The following is a 17,404-nucleotide window of genomic DNA, read 5'->3' as shown; positions in this document are numbered from 1 at the left end:
CCTCATCGCCCTCTACAACTACCTGAAAGGAGGTTGCAGAGAGCTGGGGATGAGTCTCTAACGAAGTAACAAGCGATAGGACAAGAGGTAATGGCCTTAAGTTGCACCAGGGAAGGTTTAGACTGGATATTAGGAAGCATTTCTTTACAGAATGGGATGTTGGCGTTGGAATGGGCTGCCCAGGGAGGTGGTGGAGTCCCCATCCCTGGAGGTGTTCAAGAGGCGGGTTGACATAGCGCTTAGGGATATGGTGTAGTTGGGATCTGTCAGTGTTGGGTTAACGGTTGGACTGGATGATCTTCAAGGTCCCTTCCAACCTAGATGATTCTGTGATTCTGTAATAGCTGAGCAATTCTGGTGCTCATGCAGGTCAACATATGAATATGCACTGGATGTGCATGTGAATGGTAAATTCACTTTGTCTATGCGTGATCATGCATTTTGCAATGTGAAATGGAAATCTAGAAAAAAAAATCTGTAAATATTTGTGTTAAAGTAGGAGTAAGTTCACCTTATGTCTTTGGTTCCTTTCCACAGCAGTTAAGAAACTCCTCTTTTCATATATAAAAGATGAAGAATGCAACAGAAGGCTATAATTTCTTTATTTCTGGGCATAGCACAAACTAGAGAATTCATTACATTAAGGCATTAATTCAATCTGATAAAAATAGGTTTTAATCTTATATTGGACTCTCCTGTATAGCAATACATTTGAGTGGGATATGTGAAAAAAATGGTATGAAAATCTGCTAGTATATACTGCTGGGTACATAATATTATGTTTCAAATCAGTTACTGCATGTTTCTTTGATCAAGCCAGCTGATAAAATTCTGTGTAAAATGGGAAGAAGAGCAAGATCTTTTCCTTGGTATTTTTTGTGTAAGATTAATCCTGGCAGCACAGATAATTGTGCAAAATCTGGAACTCTAGTACTAAAATTACATTGTGTGCCAACAGATATGATTTTGCACAAAAGTAGAACAAAATACGATTTTTTGCACAAAAGTTAGCTCAGTAAGAAAAGGTGATGTTTCTTGTCCTTTTAACCATAAATCTATTTTTGTACGAAATTGCATCTGACTGCACAAGTTGTGGTTTTTTACTGAAAAGTTTGCCTCACCTGTTTTCCCTTATATATTTTTCCTCTCCTCTTGTGCTTTTATGAAAGAATGAATTATAAAAGTCTAGTTCAACATACATTTAGCTACAATAATCTAAACACAAACATAGGAAATCTGATAATTAGGTTCTCAGAGTCCTCTTATCTTGGACATGTTACACATAATTTCAGCTCACAGCCACCTTTGTTCTGAGAAGAAGATCTGATATATTTTATATACAAAGCTTCACATTTAAGTAAGGACAGAGAAATTGAACTGCTACTAGTGGTATCTGCCATGTGGTATAATGAGCACTGCTGTGGTACCTTCATGGCATAATGTCACCACTTGCATATTTACCTTCTGAGCCTCTGTGTTGTATTAACTATGGTTTTTCTGCTTAATGGATCTTCATGGCTCAACTTGCATTTAATCACAGAACCCCTTTTACAAGGCTTAAGTGCTACAAAACTGCCTTTCTACAAATTAAAGTCAGCCTATATGCATCTGCATTTGGGAATGCTTCTGAAAGGGTTTTAAAAGCAATCAATTACAATAATTCATACATTTAAAGATGCAACTCCAACAGTCAATCCAACTTTTCTTCTCATTATAAGGTAAATGTGAATGCCAGCTTGTTACTATTCCTGGGGTTTGTCTCTGCACAGCAATCATACCATTTTAAGTAGAAGTGTGGAACATATTTCATGTTTGTCTACGCATTTTTTAGTTCAGTTAGATTATGATACCTTTGAAATTAAAGTACGGCAGCAGTTCCTGAATGATTTAACATGTAGACATTTTTACTCTGAAGTAGGAACAACTTGTTCTTGTTTATCTTAATCCAAAATTGAGTTATATCAAATTGGAATAGGTTCTCATAATCTGGAATAAAAATACCCAGGTCATATCCTGATGCAGGAATATTGGTTACTGAACTAATATGCAGACTAAGACTTAATTAAACACATAAAGTTCCCTATAGGTCAATCAGGCCTGACATCCTACGTTTCCCGTTCCTACAGCGTGGGCACCTTCATGGCAATGAGGCTAACTGGAACCTCACTGTGTAACCCCTGTGCACCCTGCAAAAATAATCACGGTCCCCCTCCTTCAGTGAGCAAGTGATCGATTGCTGCTCTGCAGCAGGGAACCGCACAGCCTTCAGACTATTCAATAGATTGCATGTGGCAAAGAGGGAACATTGTGCAAAGGGTGTGAATGAGTCATTCGACATTTCAGGTTGACTGAAGTCATTCTGGTACATTTATTTCTAATCTTGATGTGCTATCCACATTTGCATGCTAAGCAGGATGGGAAGAAAGAGACTTAAATTATTTGCTACAGTGCACACGTGGAAAACAGCAGACTCTGCATGTGTGTGAGAATGTGGAATTACATGCATGAACGCAGCATCATATGAAGTGCTTCTTCCACCTTCAGACAGGAGTAGGCATTCTGCATGCAAGCCTGAACACATCTGGGCAAAAGTATGTTTGAACATGTGTATCTCTAGGGATCTGCTTATAAATGAAAGATACTCATTTGCAGTATGCCTGAATGAAGGAACAGAGGTCCCATGAGCATACTCCAGGTGACATGTGAGTTATGTTTTCTTCAGCAAATACAAATCCGAGCAACTGTAAATGAGCTGGTCTGTGTACATTTGGAGGGTAGGTTTGTGTGTTGTGTGCATGTGAGTGACAAGGAGCACCCATGAACATGAGCAGGTGTCAGCTGAAGCTGGAATTTATATGTTAGTCAAACATCAGCAGCAGTGTACCACCTACTTAAAGATTTCCATGGAAAGAATACATGGCAACTTCTCAAAGTATGATCTGGCCTAACACTATGCTCCTTGGTCATACTTCCAATTTAAAGCGCAAGTTTGCAGAGAGTCTGACTTCTTATAGCTCACCCTTGAAGTCTGTTTGATCTATGCATATTTAGCAACGTTAAGCATTAAGCCATTTTAAAGTACATGCTCACTGCTGAGGCTTAGAAGCCTCAGTTCAAGCACTTAGGTTTGAAACTTGGGACAAAGACACTGACTTAGCTCTAAGGAAAAAATAGCTATCAGTATGGAGACAAAGATTCTCGTGAAATGCCTCACAGGAAATATTTTCCGAGGGTGAAGAGGCAAACATAAGATACTTCATGAAATACTCAAGGCTTTGTCACAAGGACTCAGTCCTTTAAAGTGAAAATGGAGAACCTCACTGTGAATATGGAATCAGTGGGCTGCACACAAGCTAATTCTTGAGGAGATGAAATATCAGTTGGGTGGGGCAGGCAGTGCTCTGGTATCTCGCCTCAAGCTGAAAACAGTCAGGTTTGGTTTTGCACAAAGCTAACAACGCATTTGCATCCAGAGCAACAGACTCAGCATGTTGCATAGGTAAAAGGCACTGCCAAGATCTGAGTTACTATTTTTATTTCTTTGGTAATGTCCAAATTATTGTTTCATTTAAATTATTAAGATTTGTTTACTGCATAAAGCACTGCAGATCCTCCTCCCGCCTCTATTCTGCAGGTTATTGATACCACACTCAATTAACCTTCGTGAGTGAATAAAGGATGGACACTGTCTCAGTCATTTTTGCTCAGTGCCACTGTTTGCATATGAACCACTGAATGGCAGTACTTAAATCTCCAAGTAAAATTGCTACAATGGAAACAAAAGTGCACATTCATGATGTTTTTATTCATATTAAGTCTCATATGCTTCATTATCTGAAAGCCTAAACATTGGACCTAGTCTATGCAGGTTCTGTCCTATTAAATAGAGAAGTGAGTGCAATTCTGGTTCAAAAAGTTTATAGAAAATACATTCTTACATTTATTTGGGTGGCAACTGCAGGCATATTATTGCAATTCCAACTTAGCCACTGCTCTCGCATTGGCTTTGTACAGAAGCTAAAAAGGAATGAGATGGAAATCCGATTTTTATTAGTGAGTTCACTCCAAGGCATACTGAGGTGCATAAAGGTCTAGCAGCTATCGAAACTGGTGATGAAATGAGGGAAGACTCCACACAAAAGGACTCTGTATAACCCATGAGGGTCTTGAGTAGCAGTAGGAACTCTGGATGCGCTGAGGATACCATAGCATAGGTAATCAGGGCAGAGGCACAACATGATCTACAACAGCCACAAACCAGTTCACAAATCCCCTGAGAATTGGCTTTGGTCCCACCAGCTCACTTAACCATGAGAGCACAGTCGTTTTACCTCAACTTTGTTCTCAGGCTGAGAAATGGGTGTGTACATATTTAAAGAAACCAGATGTTGCATTCAACATTACATTATGGTTTATGAAGGGAGGACAACATGTTGTTTCTCCTACAACACAATAAAACATCATGCACAGTTGTTCCTACATTTATGCTTCAGAGTACACTGTGCTGACAGCAGTGTCGTCATCTAAGAATCACCTCATGAAAAAGAGTTGAAAGCAAAAAAAAAAAAAAAAGATCAGGAAAATTGATATCATATTGATGGTCTGTTGGATTGGTTATTGTGTTTCTATGTCACGTCTCTTTTCCTTACCTTTTCACTGTCTTTCCTGTTCATAAGGCAAAGTACTAGAAGCAAATGGTATTCTTCCATATGGCAACTTAACAAAAACCAATGGGTCAGAGCTGTTTACAGAATCATACAATAATTAGATTAAAAGGGATCTGTGGAGATCATCTAGTTCAAGCCCTTGCTCACAGCAGGGTTAAATCTGAAATTATACAAGATGAGAATGTAACCTGGTTTTTCTACAGTGACTACTCTAATGGAGCATGTCTCATTCAGGCAATGATATAAATTATGTGCATATCTAGATCAAAGACATATGGAAAATCATTCAGGTAGAAGATCTGCATTAAATGATCTGAGATTTCCTTTCAATATACACTCATAAGATGATATTGACTTCAGTGCTAGACTCCAATTACACAGCTGCATATTATCAAAACACACTAAAATGAGGCTAGTACTACAATCATTACTTCCTGACTTCTGTGTGCTTAACATCCTCATTATGTAACTTTTTAAAAAATGATTATTGGTAGACAGAATTCAGAAAACAAGGCAAAAGAATAAAGAAGGAAAAAATACCAGAACGGAAAAAAAAAATTACTTGGCTAGGCACTGTGGAAAACGCTATTTGTCATGTACATCCTTCAAGAAGGTGCTCCCCTTCTGCATACCTTAGAATATCTGTAGAAGAAAGTTTTGAGAGCTGCAAGCTGTAGGAAGCATGCAGCTCTCACCCTTCCATGTGCATCATGAATGTGGTAAGGGCTCTGCAGTGAGAAACCTGCCAGTGGCAATAATTACTTACCACAATTCTTAAACAAGGCCTATGCACTGCTACAGGGAGATTTAACCCCTCAAAATAGGGATTAGTGTGATTACTTGTGTGATGAATGGGGTGAATTCTATCCAAGTTGAATACAACTAAAAACATTATTAACACTGCAATTCTGCTTCCATATGAAAAAAGCAAAACCCTATGGTGCTCACTGCACTTCCATTTTCTATTGTGTTTTCCATCAATTTGTTCTACCCATATCTACTTTACTTTCTATCAGATTTAAGGAACTGCAATGCTCAGATTCATTACTATTGCATATCTTGCTATATTTGACTATGGTAGGCTGTCTCTTTTGTCCTGAAGATGAGCCTTGCTTTTCAGTTTAGCTTTACAAAAATAGTTATATTTAATAAAGCGATCATCTTTGTAAGAGAAGCTAATCCCCAAATATCCCCAAAACATTCACTGAATTCTGGGATACTGTTTTCTTGGTTGCTCTGTCTGAAAGTGGTTGGACTTTGCTCATCTCTGCAGCTGGTCAAGGGAAGAGGTAGATGCACAGCCCTTCCAAAGTCAGTTAGGCATCTGAGATTGCATAGCAGAAGTTGATGCACTCAAAACCACCCCCTTAAAAATGTCATGCCAGAATTGTTTAGACTGAACAGGAGAACAACATTTCAAAAGAAGATCCTGCTCAAAAGCTGAAAACCATTTCAAACAGAAAAGTAAAACTAAACATACAAAACAGAAACGGTTCAAACCAGCAGGAATTAATTAAGAAAATAACCACTGTTCACCCCAAGAGATTCCCAATGCATTTCACAAATCATGAATTAAATTCAGACTCACTTTGTATTTCTGGTATCCTGATAGGCTTCATTGGAGGGGGATACAGCAGTGCTGGACAGGGGCCACACACTGCTGTAGTTTCTCCCTGGTGTGTTTTAAAGGATTACAGGTGCTCCTTTGGCTTCTCTCGCTAAAATTACCCAGCACTTTAATTAAGAAGCCCTGTTATGATCTTTTTTTGCTACAGTCTCACTGAGAATATCACTTCTCTGGACACCTCTGGTATGGGTTAGCTGAGCTGGTAAGCCTGAACGTTAAAATATGACGACTGTGTCCTTCGACCCCAGCTTTACCCTGGAGGGTACCTCCAGTTTGGCTGCTGCTTTCCCTGACTCTGTATCTATCCCTTCACCTAACAATGAAATCCATCCTCCAGTGCTTTTCAGCAGTGCACAGCAGGTTAGGAACAGAAGCAACAACTGCCCAATTAAAATCAAAGTGTCAGATGTGCAGAAGGCAAACTGAAATGTGCCTGGGCTATCAGGGCAAATGCCTTTAGACTTATGCAATTAGCTGAAGGATAATTGATGACCACAGGCAATCAACGTACAGTTGTGGGTCTCATGTGCAAGAAATGTGCTAGGGCATATCATTCAGTATTGATTCCGAGGAAAGGGCTTGATTCTCTCTGAGTCACTAACACGATCTCCTGAAGTGCTGAGGGTTTCCTTAGAAATCTCCCCTAAATTACCAGATGAAATCACAAAGTGCTTAAAAGACTCTAAGGAGTGGCTACAAGTGTGCTACTATTCTCCATGTCTCTGTAAGTTACAGTATACAAAGAGCAGTAAAAGCTGGCTGTGGAGAGGAATCCTTCAGTTGAGAGCAGTATCCCTGATGATTTATTACAGCAAGACAGTAATAATACAGGTAAAAGCCGGTGTGGGGAGCTTTAAGGCACTACCAAAGAGAAAGAAATCAAGCCAGAGAAAGGAACTCTTATTCTGGAGTACCAATGGCTACCTGAAGAACTGTCCTGGTACAACAACACTGGGAGAGCTACTCATTCAAACAAGCCCTTTATCTTTCCTCCCTTCTACTTCCCACCTTTCTATTTAGAATGAGAGCTTGCTAAGGCCCGGGTTTTCTTCTGCTATGACTTTGCCTGCACCTCAAGAACTGATGTGTTTAGTTGGTTTTGGGGTTTTTTGGTTGGGTTTTTTGTTTTTTGTTTTAAATCAAGACAGCTACTGCATAGTAAATTCCCAATGGAATTATTACTTTGATGTAGTTGTTTGAGGTACCTTCCACAAAGGTGTATTGTACTGACCACAGCTAGCCCCACTGCAATGAAATCACCTGTGCTTTCTCTTCCCTGAGATTCCACACTGAGTAATATACCTGGAGTAAATCACTTGAATATTAAAGCACTGCTTGTTTTTGGCAATGAAGACATAACCTCTGTCAGTGCAGAGCATCCAGTATCAACAGTGTCTGAAAGTCAGTTGGAGCCTTTCTGTAAAAGAACTAATTAATAATAAATCTCAAGATGCTTAAAGAGCTGACCCTCAGAAGCCCTGGAGATTGGAGAAAATATTTCTAACCCATTCTGCAGTTGCAGTTATTAATGAATGATTAATTTCTACAGACATCATCTTGTGGTTGCTACAACCGTTTCCCACAGTGACCTCAACAGTCAAGGTGAGCAAATCAGAACAGTGTTGAAAAACAGTTAAAAAACCAAAAATAAAATTAATTAGTATATACTATGGAGGTACTTGTCATGTCTGTGTACTTACAGCTGGTCTGAGTTTTGAATTTAAAATAAGGATTCAGTGGTTTTGCTATGTATGAGAAGCATGGCATATATTAAGAATTACAGCACTAGCTGTAGGGGCACATAACTTCCTGAGAAGTTACAAGTAAATGTATTAACTAATTTATTAAGTAAAATTACTCTTAAATATGGGTTCTTTAAGAGACTTGACACTTTGTGTTTGATCTTTTTATTGTTTCTATAGCCTCAATAATGGATTGATTAATCCAGATTTTTATTCAATTTAAAGATCACAGAAAACCTTGCAAGGTTTCAAAAATCTTTCCAAGACTTTTTTTTACCTCTGTGATACTTTAAAAAAAATTTCCCTTCAAAAAAACCCCAGTGTTTCATTTATTCCTTCAGTTGATGCTACAAATGGAACTTTCAAGATACCTGAGCTGCTCACAGCTAGAATGGCCCTTTCAAAATGTTCATCACTTCACACCAGGGTTTTTGGTAGACAGCAGAGCCTCCACCATCTTTCAACAGGGACACTTGGCTTCACTTCTGTTGGAAACAGAGGGAAGCAGCTGCTTCTCTGAATGATGAAACTCTATCTGTGAGCGGCAGTATCAGCCCCACTGAGAACTGCCTTGTTATGATGTCGTAGGAAAGGAAAAATATTTTCTTGAACATCATTTAAAGCTAATCTGACAACACAAACATTCAGAGGCTTTGATTATTGAATGGGCTCATTACAGCAAAAGGAGAAGATAGCATTAAACCATTTAGGCATGTAGTACAGCTGTAATTACTTGGGATACAGGAGATAGCAATATATGCTCTATCAAATCAGCAGGCAAAGGATGCAAGGCCTCTGCTGAAGGTAATGACATGATTATGACAACTCCTATATAATTTCCAGCAATGCAATATTGCATGTCTATTCATCCCCTTCCAGTAAGAATGTCAAAGTACTTGATGACTTCAGTGAATTAAGATTCACCTTCTGTTCAAGATGGGAATTTTTAGACTAGATTTAGTTCTCTAACAGTAGAGTAAATTGGGAGAATTTTTGTTTCCTTTGATGGATCTAATCTCAGAGACCTATTACACCAGGGGTTCTCAAACTTTCCTTCACCACCCCCTTTAAATACCTTTTGTGGCTGTGGACCACCAAGACTTAATTCAAGATCTAAAGCACTAGACTGCATCAAATATTTATTTCAATTTTCTCATGAAGGGTCTTCAGATTTGGAGAGAATGGGAAATAAGTTAATCTGTTAATACACACACTCCTATAATAATATCTTTATTGCAGTGATTCCATATGAATTTAAAATAATAGCATCAACACTCTTCTTGCTCATATGGCCCATTTAATGTTTTTTTAACTTGCTAATTCCGAACTGGATGCCAATGTTTACATTAAAATTTGATGAAAAGTTTTACGATTCTTCTCACCTCCCCCCCTTGTTTGTCTGTGTTCAGTCACCATATATTTTTGTTTATGGGTCCAGGGCCAACACTTGGAGGAGCAGACTTCAGCCCCATTGTGGCTCTAAAGAGGGCCGTTGGGTTAAGAAAATATCTTTAAGAGAAAAACTGGCTAGCCTAGTTAAAGTGAGTTCCACCAACAAAACTAACACCAAATATACTAGTGCGTCAGGCCATGTAGGGCAGGGGCTTGAGTATGAGAGGAGCACTGAGGGGAGGGGGCTGTGGGAAAAGGAGGTGCAGTGATTGTTGTAGGCCAGAACAAATGTTTCTGGGCTGGACATTCCCCACCCCTGCTTTAAGCCTTCGCAGACCCCCTGTGATGATATCTAGGCCCCCCAGGGGTCTGCAGACCACAGGTTTAGAACCACTGTGTTACACTATTAGGATTACCAAGAAAGAAGAATCCAAGCACATAACAGTTCAATAATGGCATTATTTCTGTCTGTCAATGTAATGATAATACAGCTTGAAATTTGATAATACAACTTGAAACTGTAAACTAATCACCCTGTTAAGAGTTAGAAAATGTTCTGTCTTCACGTAGAGCTTTGCACACTTGGTTGATAGAGGGTTCAGTTGCCTTTCTCAGAATCATTATGTTTTAACCACTATTTGGGCAGCATACTGGATGTGACAGATGAATAGTCTGATCTGGTACAGCAAATACCATGTACAAACAGTCCGACAGAATGCCTCCAGTATCCTATCTTTATACGCTATACACTTCTGCATGAAAAACAATTACCAGGGCACACTCATGCACAGAGACAATTTTAGAAGATTGTCCACATCCTAAAATAATCCCTGTTTAGATTGAAGGGTTCTAGAGTGTTTCTCCTGTGCCACAACGCAGCTGTAGCTTGGAGTGGCTATGACCTGGAAACATAATGTTATTTATGTAGCTAGTTTCTTAAAAATAAAAGAGGAGTGCCAGAACTCTGAGGGGTAAAATTTGTACCCTAAGGGTTACTAGTGCATTTGTCATGATGAGATAATAAAAAAATTTGAGGAAACTAGAAAGGAAAGCCTAGAGATTGTAAGGCATACAGTGCCTTAGAGAAAAAAATGGCATGTAATTAGTACTGTACACTGCTCTGGAAAGAAAAAGCCATATGTAAGAAAGGTTATAGAGTTAGGAAGAGGGAGGAAGGATGGATCTTGGAGCTCCAAGAGAGGGAAAAAAAGAGTTTCATCATGCATTAGAGCATACTGTTCATTTAGGCATTTGAGTAATTTTCTTTCATCTCATAATATTTCGCAGTACTGACCTGTGATCTTAGTTCTAGGATAATGTGTCCATTCTTAGCAAGCTTATTCCTCAAAGGTTAGCCTCCACTGCTTAGATGTTATTTAAATGGTATTTTAGCACAGTTCTCTAATCAGCAGAACAATTAAAAAAATTTAAGGCTACAGGAAGAACTCAGACCCTTCCAAGATCAGTTTTTTTTCATTCTCGTCTATTTGAAATCCTTCTAGAAACAGTATTTACAGAAACTACACTTCAGAGATGGCATTCTGGGCTAAAGCCAAAAGGAAAGATGGCTATATCATGGGAATCAGTTTGTACCTTGAAGCATGAAGACATACACTTGTTAGCCTAGCTAACATCACTACCAATTCTACTCATGTTTGTGCAAGTCTCTCTCTCCCCCCCCCCCAGCTTATTTGAAATTATATTTAAAATTAAACTGTTGCTATAAAATGCAGAAACAAAACAGCCTTATCTAGTAACGAAGAAAGAAGATCAAGAATCCACTTTCCAAGCCCAGCTCAGTGAAACATTTGCTGTGCATCCCTGGGCAAGCCACTTCACCTCTCTGTACTGTAGGACACATCCAAAAAGTACAGTCTAGTCGTACATGGAGATGTTTAAATGGAATGGGGTGCCAAAAGCCATAAAGCTGCCTCCTGGAAGTCCAGTTCAATTTTGCAGATTGTCAAGTCAGTTGAGCTAGCACTGTTTTAGTGCTTCTGTCAACTCAATGTCATTATATTCATGCCTGATTATAGTAATAAAGTGAGAGCATTCATACTCACCTGTCTTTAGGGCAAATGGGCAAAAGGCCCATCAATAGGCAAAAATGTGTGTAGACACTTTTTTCATTAAGATGAAAGTTTTATACAGGAAAGGCAAAGTTACTGCCCTGATTTTATATATATATATATATATATATATATATATAAATATATATATAAAACCCCCCGATTTTAATATACTTCCTTTGCTGCTGCCCAAATGTACAACGAATTGTGAAAACTAAGCTGGACTAAGAAGTCTCCTTCAAGGGAGGTGCAAAATAAAGATTTTTGAAAGATATCAAGGGATATATGGATATCATTTGCACTGACTGGAATATGGCTTGCAGCCAGTCCTGAGCTTCAGATCAAGTGTGTGACAATCATTATATTGTGTATAGCAATTTGAGGAACTGAAAGAAGACAGAATAGCTACATTCCTCTTAAACCAAAACCAGACTCCAGAGAGAAGAGAGAAAGGTAGAGGAAGACCAAGTCCTATTATATTGTAAAAACTAAAGAAACTAAAATAAACCCCAAAGACACAGGCATATCAAGTGTTGATAGCAATACTTCATTACTGGTAAAACATGTGGCATTTTTTCATCCACAGTGGGTAGGCCCTTCTGACTAATATCAGAGACTGAACTTGCCAGTGAGTGTATTTGATGGTATATATCTTACAGCTCCACTAAGAGGAGAATTTCAAGTGAAAATACTGTTAAGGGAAGAGACATAGTGAAGGGAATGAAGATAATTTTCATTATGTCAGGCAGTAAAAATAAACCAAAAAAGACTGCCTACAGCACTAGTTGCAGACCTGTGGCTTAATAGCAACTTCTTGTCTGCCAGACTTTCAGATATTGCTTGTGGCCACAGAGAGCTGCTGTCAAGCTGCAAATTGATGGGGAGGGCAAAGTATTACATTGTACAGAGGGCATTACATCCTCACTTCTAATGCCCTTGAATCAGCAAAAACGGAGGGCACTGGCCTATGGTTGCAAAAGTAGAAGGTAAATGTGGGGAAAAAACAGAATTTCTGTGTGATTAGATGAAGGACAAAGTTGGAAGAGACAAGTGATGTCTTTTATTAGACTAATGGCTATAACTTACAAAAACCAGACAAGCTTGCAGACACACTATACTGCAAACTAATGTAAGAAGATATAAGAGATCAGGACAGACAGCTAACTTGAGCAGCAGAGCCCTGGTTCTCTGGGAGTTGTACAAAATTATATCTTGCGAAAGACCAATTTTTGTTTTGCCCAGGCAGATCCGTCAGTCTTAACAGTTTAGGAGATGTGTGCGGAAGGGAGTGGTAGAGATGAAAACAACTTCACAATCCAGACAACAAAATTAAGCCAAGTTTAGATGTGTACATTTCACATTGCCTAACCATCCATCTCCAGGTTATTCCACTATCTTGATGAAAATGGGAATGACACACAGCGCTATTTTGTGTTTATTTCTTATCTGTGGGATTGTCAAGTTTGGATGCAAGAACGAAACCGAAGTAAATGTCACTAGATAGGAAAGTAAGGGGAATTGCTTCCCTGGGACACCAACTTCATTTTTTCACTGATCTGCTACTGAGGGAACTATCTTTTCCACAACTCATTTCACCATCTGCCAGGGTTTATGTTCTATTCAGAAACCTGGGAGCAGAGGCTAAAGCATGGGCCTCTCTCTCCTTACAAGTGGATGACTGGCATTGCTAGCTGCATCAGCTACAGTCTTCCATGCCAAAACGTAAATGGTAAGCAACTCTTTCTCATCCCAAAACGCAGCTACTCCTGCCATGCGTGTTCACTAAAAAACTCAGTCATTATAAAACCTTTCTTCTCCAGACAAATATAAATGTGACATCTTCTCCTGCTGCTGTTGCAGAAGAGAGTTTAGATTATTACTTTTTCCAAGAAAATTTTGTGCTGATAGGGTGTTACTAAATCATGTTTTGGAGACTGATGTCCTTTTGCTCACAGTTTAACTATAAGACAAGTCAAGTATTGTGGACTTTCTCTATGCACACAAACACACATGAAACACACACAGACCTTGCCATACAGCTCTATAGCACTCCACTCTAAAGAAACGTCTCATGACAATAAGCATATTACACTTACAATGCATCAAAAAGCTTTACAAGAACATTAAAAAGCAATCGAGGAGAAATTACATTTATGCCTGGCCCCTCAAGACCCCACCATATTCCACAGGAGACACCAAAAGGAGGGTCAGTGATGCCAGATCTACCATTGCCGGAAGCTTTTTTCTTTCTAGGCATCTTGCCGCAGTTGGTATGATCACACTGGGTGTCTCAGAGACACAATAGTCTGATCTCTGTCAGAGCAACCTTAAAGTTTCTGGGAAATCTGGATATCTCTTTGCTTTGTGCTTCTGACTGAACAAAAAAATAATAATTCCCCATTTATTATTTTCTTCTGTTCCAATAAATACCCTCCTTCTGAGCACAGTTGTGATCCCCCATTGACAAGGAAAAAAGCTTGATGCACCTGCAGTGGAAATGAAAACACACTAAATCTTGAGCCTTGCAGCTAAGACCTTACTTGTTTAACTCTGCAGAAAACGTGATGCTAATTTAGCCAACGCATCTACCCTTAAAACTTCATAGTGAAAGAAACAAGCAGCCAAACAGATCTGTACCTTTGAGGCAGGTGGTTGCACTCTGCTGTTTCAGGATCTGTGTTGAGACAAAGCAGTGGGGAATGGCACGAGTCTCATAACAAGATAACCAACTTGCCTCCTGTCTTCAGTGCAAGTGCTTAGCAAAGGCTGAAGTCTGCGGAGCCATGCGGGACACACAAGTCTTCACCGCAGTATCTTTGCCTCTCCCTCATGAAGCACAGCCAATCAAGCCAGCAGGGTGCAAACCTCAAACCATGCAGGAACTCACAGGACCGGTAGCTTACCGAGCTGGGTGTGGGACTCAGCTTAGTGTGGTTTTATTCTCTTACTGCAAGGGTCACAGCTGTTGTAGAGAAGTTTCTCTGAATGCTACAGCTGTTTGCTGCTCCAGCTGCGTGTAATGTGCTGGGGCACCCTATAACTTGCTCAATGCTCAGTTATTTGATGTATTTGTCTGGAAAGCACTGGCCCCTTTGGACACAGGTAGTGACCCTCAGGAGCAAACCATCAAAGGTGTCCTAAAATGTGGTCTCTTCTCTAATATCGGATGACAGTGGTGGTCATAAGCTATCAGCATTTGAGCTTGTGGAGCACCTCTCCTGCCACACATCCCATTTGATGTGACAGAGTCCATGGGTGCATACACACAGTGCACCCACATGAGAAGATGTACTTGTATCTCTCTAAGCAAACACAGGCACATACAAAAACCATGTAGGTACAGGCCAAGAGGGATTTGCTATAAGAAAGAGTCCAGATTCTGCAATTAGTGTGAACTGGGGGGCTGTCTTCAAGCGGTGAGAAAAGAGGTATGAAAATCTGATTCTTATAAGAACACAGAAAAGACACCTTTGCCTATTTAGTTTTTGCATCAGTTTAGGCACTAGCAGGGGTGCATTACGGGAGGCTGGTGGACTGGACAGAATGACTGTGATCTACCCAAAGCAGCGATGATTTGTCTGGCCAACACCTGTGTTATGGCTCTTTCAGATGGCAAAATATTTATGTACCACATTAAATGACATAAAAATAAATTAAGTCTTTCTCCTCAGGTGAATAAATGCTGAAAAGACACTGCTGAGTTACCACAGTAAGCTGTCCCCCTCACACCTCTGTCAGTTCATTTTCCTGCCACCCCTACAGAAAATTGCAGGGATGTCCTGTCCCTCACAGCATGGGCTGGAAGCCAGGGAGGGGTGGGGCTTGAGGAGTGATTGACAGTCCCTCTGGATGCAAGGACCCTCTGGGGGAAGGGAGGGATGGTTGAAAACATTCTGGTTGGATAAGGAGAGAAAGGGGGTGGGTGTTTGCAGGTGATTGGCAGCAGTTTGAATCTCCCAGGGAAAAGGCTACCCAACAGTCACAGCTGTTCAGTCATCCTGAGGTAATGAGGAGGAAGGATTGGGGGTAAGGGGTGGGCTGCTCCTGGTGGTGTGAGTCCACCCATGTGTCCTCGCCTACATCAACCCCATTGGGAATTAACCACACACTAATTACACTGAGGTGAGAGCTACCCCTGCCCTACGCTCATCCTGTCCCTGCTGGGATTTAGCCTCCTGAAAGGCTGATTTCCTCTCACCTTTTCTTCCCTGCCCTTAGAGCTCCAGTCCCTCCTCTTGCCTGAGGGCTGCCAGGGGCCAGCAGGGACCCTGGGGAAGAAGGGACATGGGTGATTGGGAAACTGGTTTCTACTGGAGAGCAGAAAGCCTCCTCAGGAAACAAAGCCCTTGCCCTGGTCCATGGTCTACCTGGTACTGGGCCTGCAGCCATTAGCACCAGGCAGTTCAAAGAAAATTAAAAAGGAATTCACATCAAGTGAAATTTCTCCCTGAAGCCATCACTCTAAGACCACTTAAAATCATAGCCTGAAAACATAATCTAAATTCTGTCTGGTAGACTGTAAGCCAGGAAAGGACCATTTGCTGCAGCTGAAATAGATTCATAAATTATCGAGTTCTTGAGTCAGTGAGATCCACATGCCCTGATTTCTTGAAGCCACTTTTCTTGGCTTTGTACCTGTTTGAGGATCTGGATGGGATTCCATTTCCTTGAATACAGTTCAGAGCCTGACCAAATGATCTGTGCTTTTTCCAGCCTGATGCTCAAAAGCAGCAGAAAAAAATGTTTTAACTCCTAATTATTGTTGACTTTGAAGAACAAGCAGCCAGATTGCTCAGGTTCCATCTGTATCCCTCAAAAGAGCACAGGTGTTACAAACAGAAGTGGGCAAAATTTTATTGATAATATTGAAACATCTTATATTGAAAAAAAGTATTAATAATATCTTTTGTCCAAAAAGTGACAGAGAGGGATTAAGCTGTTTTGTGAATTTCTATTAAATTACTCTTTTGTCATTTTTAATGGCTTGAGTACTTCCAATATGAAACATTCTCATTTTTCAGCTTAAAGAAGCCCTTTATCTCAAAATTTACTTTGATTTCAAGACAGAGGTAAAAACACCTTAAACAATAAAAAATATTTTTGAGCAAAACACAACTTTCCATTTGGCCTAAAATAAAATACTTGCAACTATTCAGCCAAAATTATTTTTTGTTTTGCATTAGAGATGTCAATCTTGCAAGCAAACTAAAACTCAGTTATATATGCAGTATTGTAGCACTAATCACACAGAGTTGGCTCACAAACAGAGGCTTAAATTGCAAGAATCAAATGTTGATGTCTTTTCTCCTAACACTAAGACCTAAACAGTGTTCAGCTTCGTTTATGAGACATGATTTGTCTGACATTAACTGACAAACAAAAGCAAAAGACAGGAAATTAATGCACGGCTATATCCAGGCTTCAGGCCTTTATAGTCTCAGTGGCTCAATTTGAATATTATTTGAATGCAAACCTCTATCAGATTTTATATTTCAGGTTTTTTTGGTTTTGTTCTGGGTTTTGTTTTGTTTGGTCAGAGGAGGATCTTTTAGGCTAATAACTTGTTTTAGGTATGATTCAACTATTTTGACATATTTTTATCCCTAGCACATCCTACCCTTTTAGTGACTTAGAGTTCTGGATAAACAACCACATCTGAGCATTAAGAGTATCTGATTCGTCAGTGTAGAAGTCCTGTGTTTTATTGCTCCCAAAATACTTGGATTGTAATGACAGGTCACTGTAGTACATTCTTTTTGCACCTCTGAAATATTCCTGAGCTCCTGAAGTGAGGGGGAAGTATATTCTGGCATTGTTCATGTTGTTCATTTTGTATGCGTATAGAACTTCAACCCGTCACTCTTGAACTTTTCACCATTTACTAAAAACAAAGAAGCAGAAGAAAGT

The 17,404-nt window shown here is 39.7% G+C and overlaps 1 protein-coding gene across 1 annotated transcript in view; it reads right to left on the bottom strand.

Moving 5' to 3' along the window:
* The window catches only part of GRAP2 (GRB2 related adaptor protein 2), a 42,270-nt gene extending 27,960 nt beyond the window's left edge, over window positions 1-14,310 (bottom strand). The window contains exon 1 of the mRNA XM_074826706.1: window positions 14,135-14,310. The gene's annotated coding sequence lies outside the window, so the exon portion shown is untranslated. The remainder of the gene's footprint in view (window positions 1-14,134) is intronic.
* Between the last annotated feature and the right edge of the window lie 3,094 nt (window positions 14,311-17,404).

This window comes from Strix aluco, chromosome 5 (assembly GCF_031877795.1).
Source record: "Strix aluco isolate bStrAlu1 chromosome 5, bStrAlu1.hap1, whole genome shotgun sequence".
Classification (NCBI taxonomy): domain Eukaryota; kingdom Metazoa; phylum Chordata; class Aves; order Strigiformes; family Strigidae; genus Strix; species Strix aluco.
This window is presented reverse-complemented; position numbering and strand designations above follow the sequence as displayed.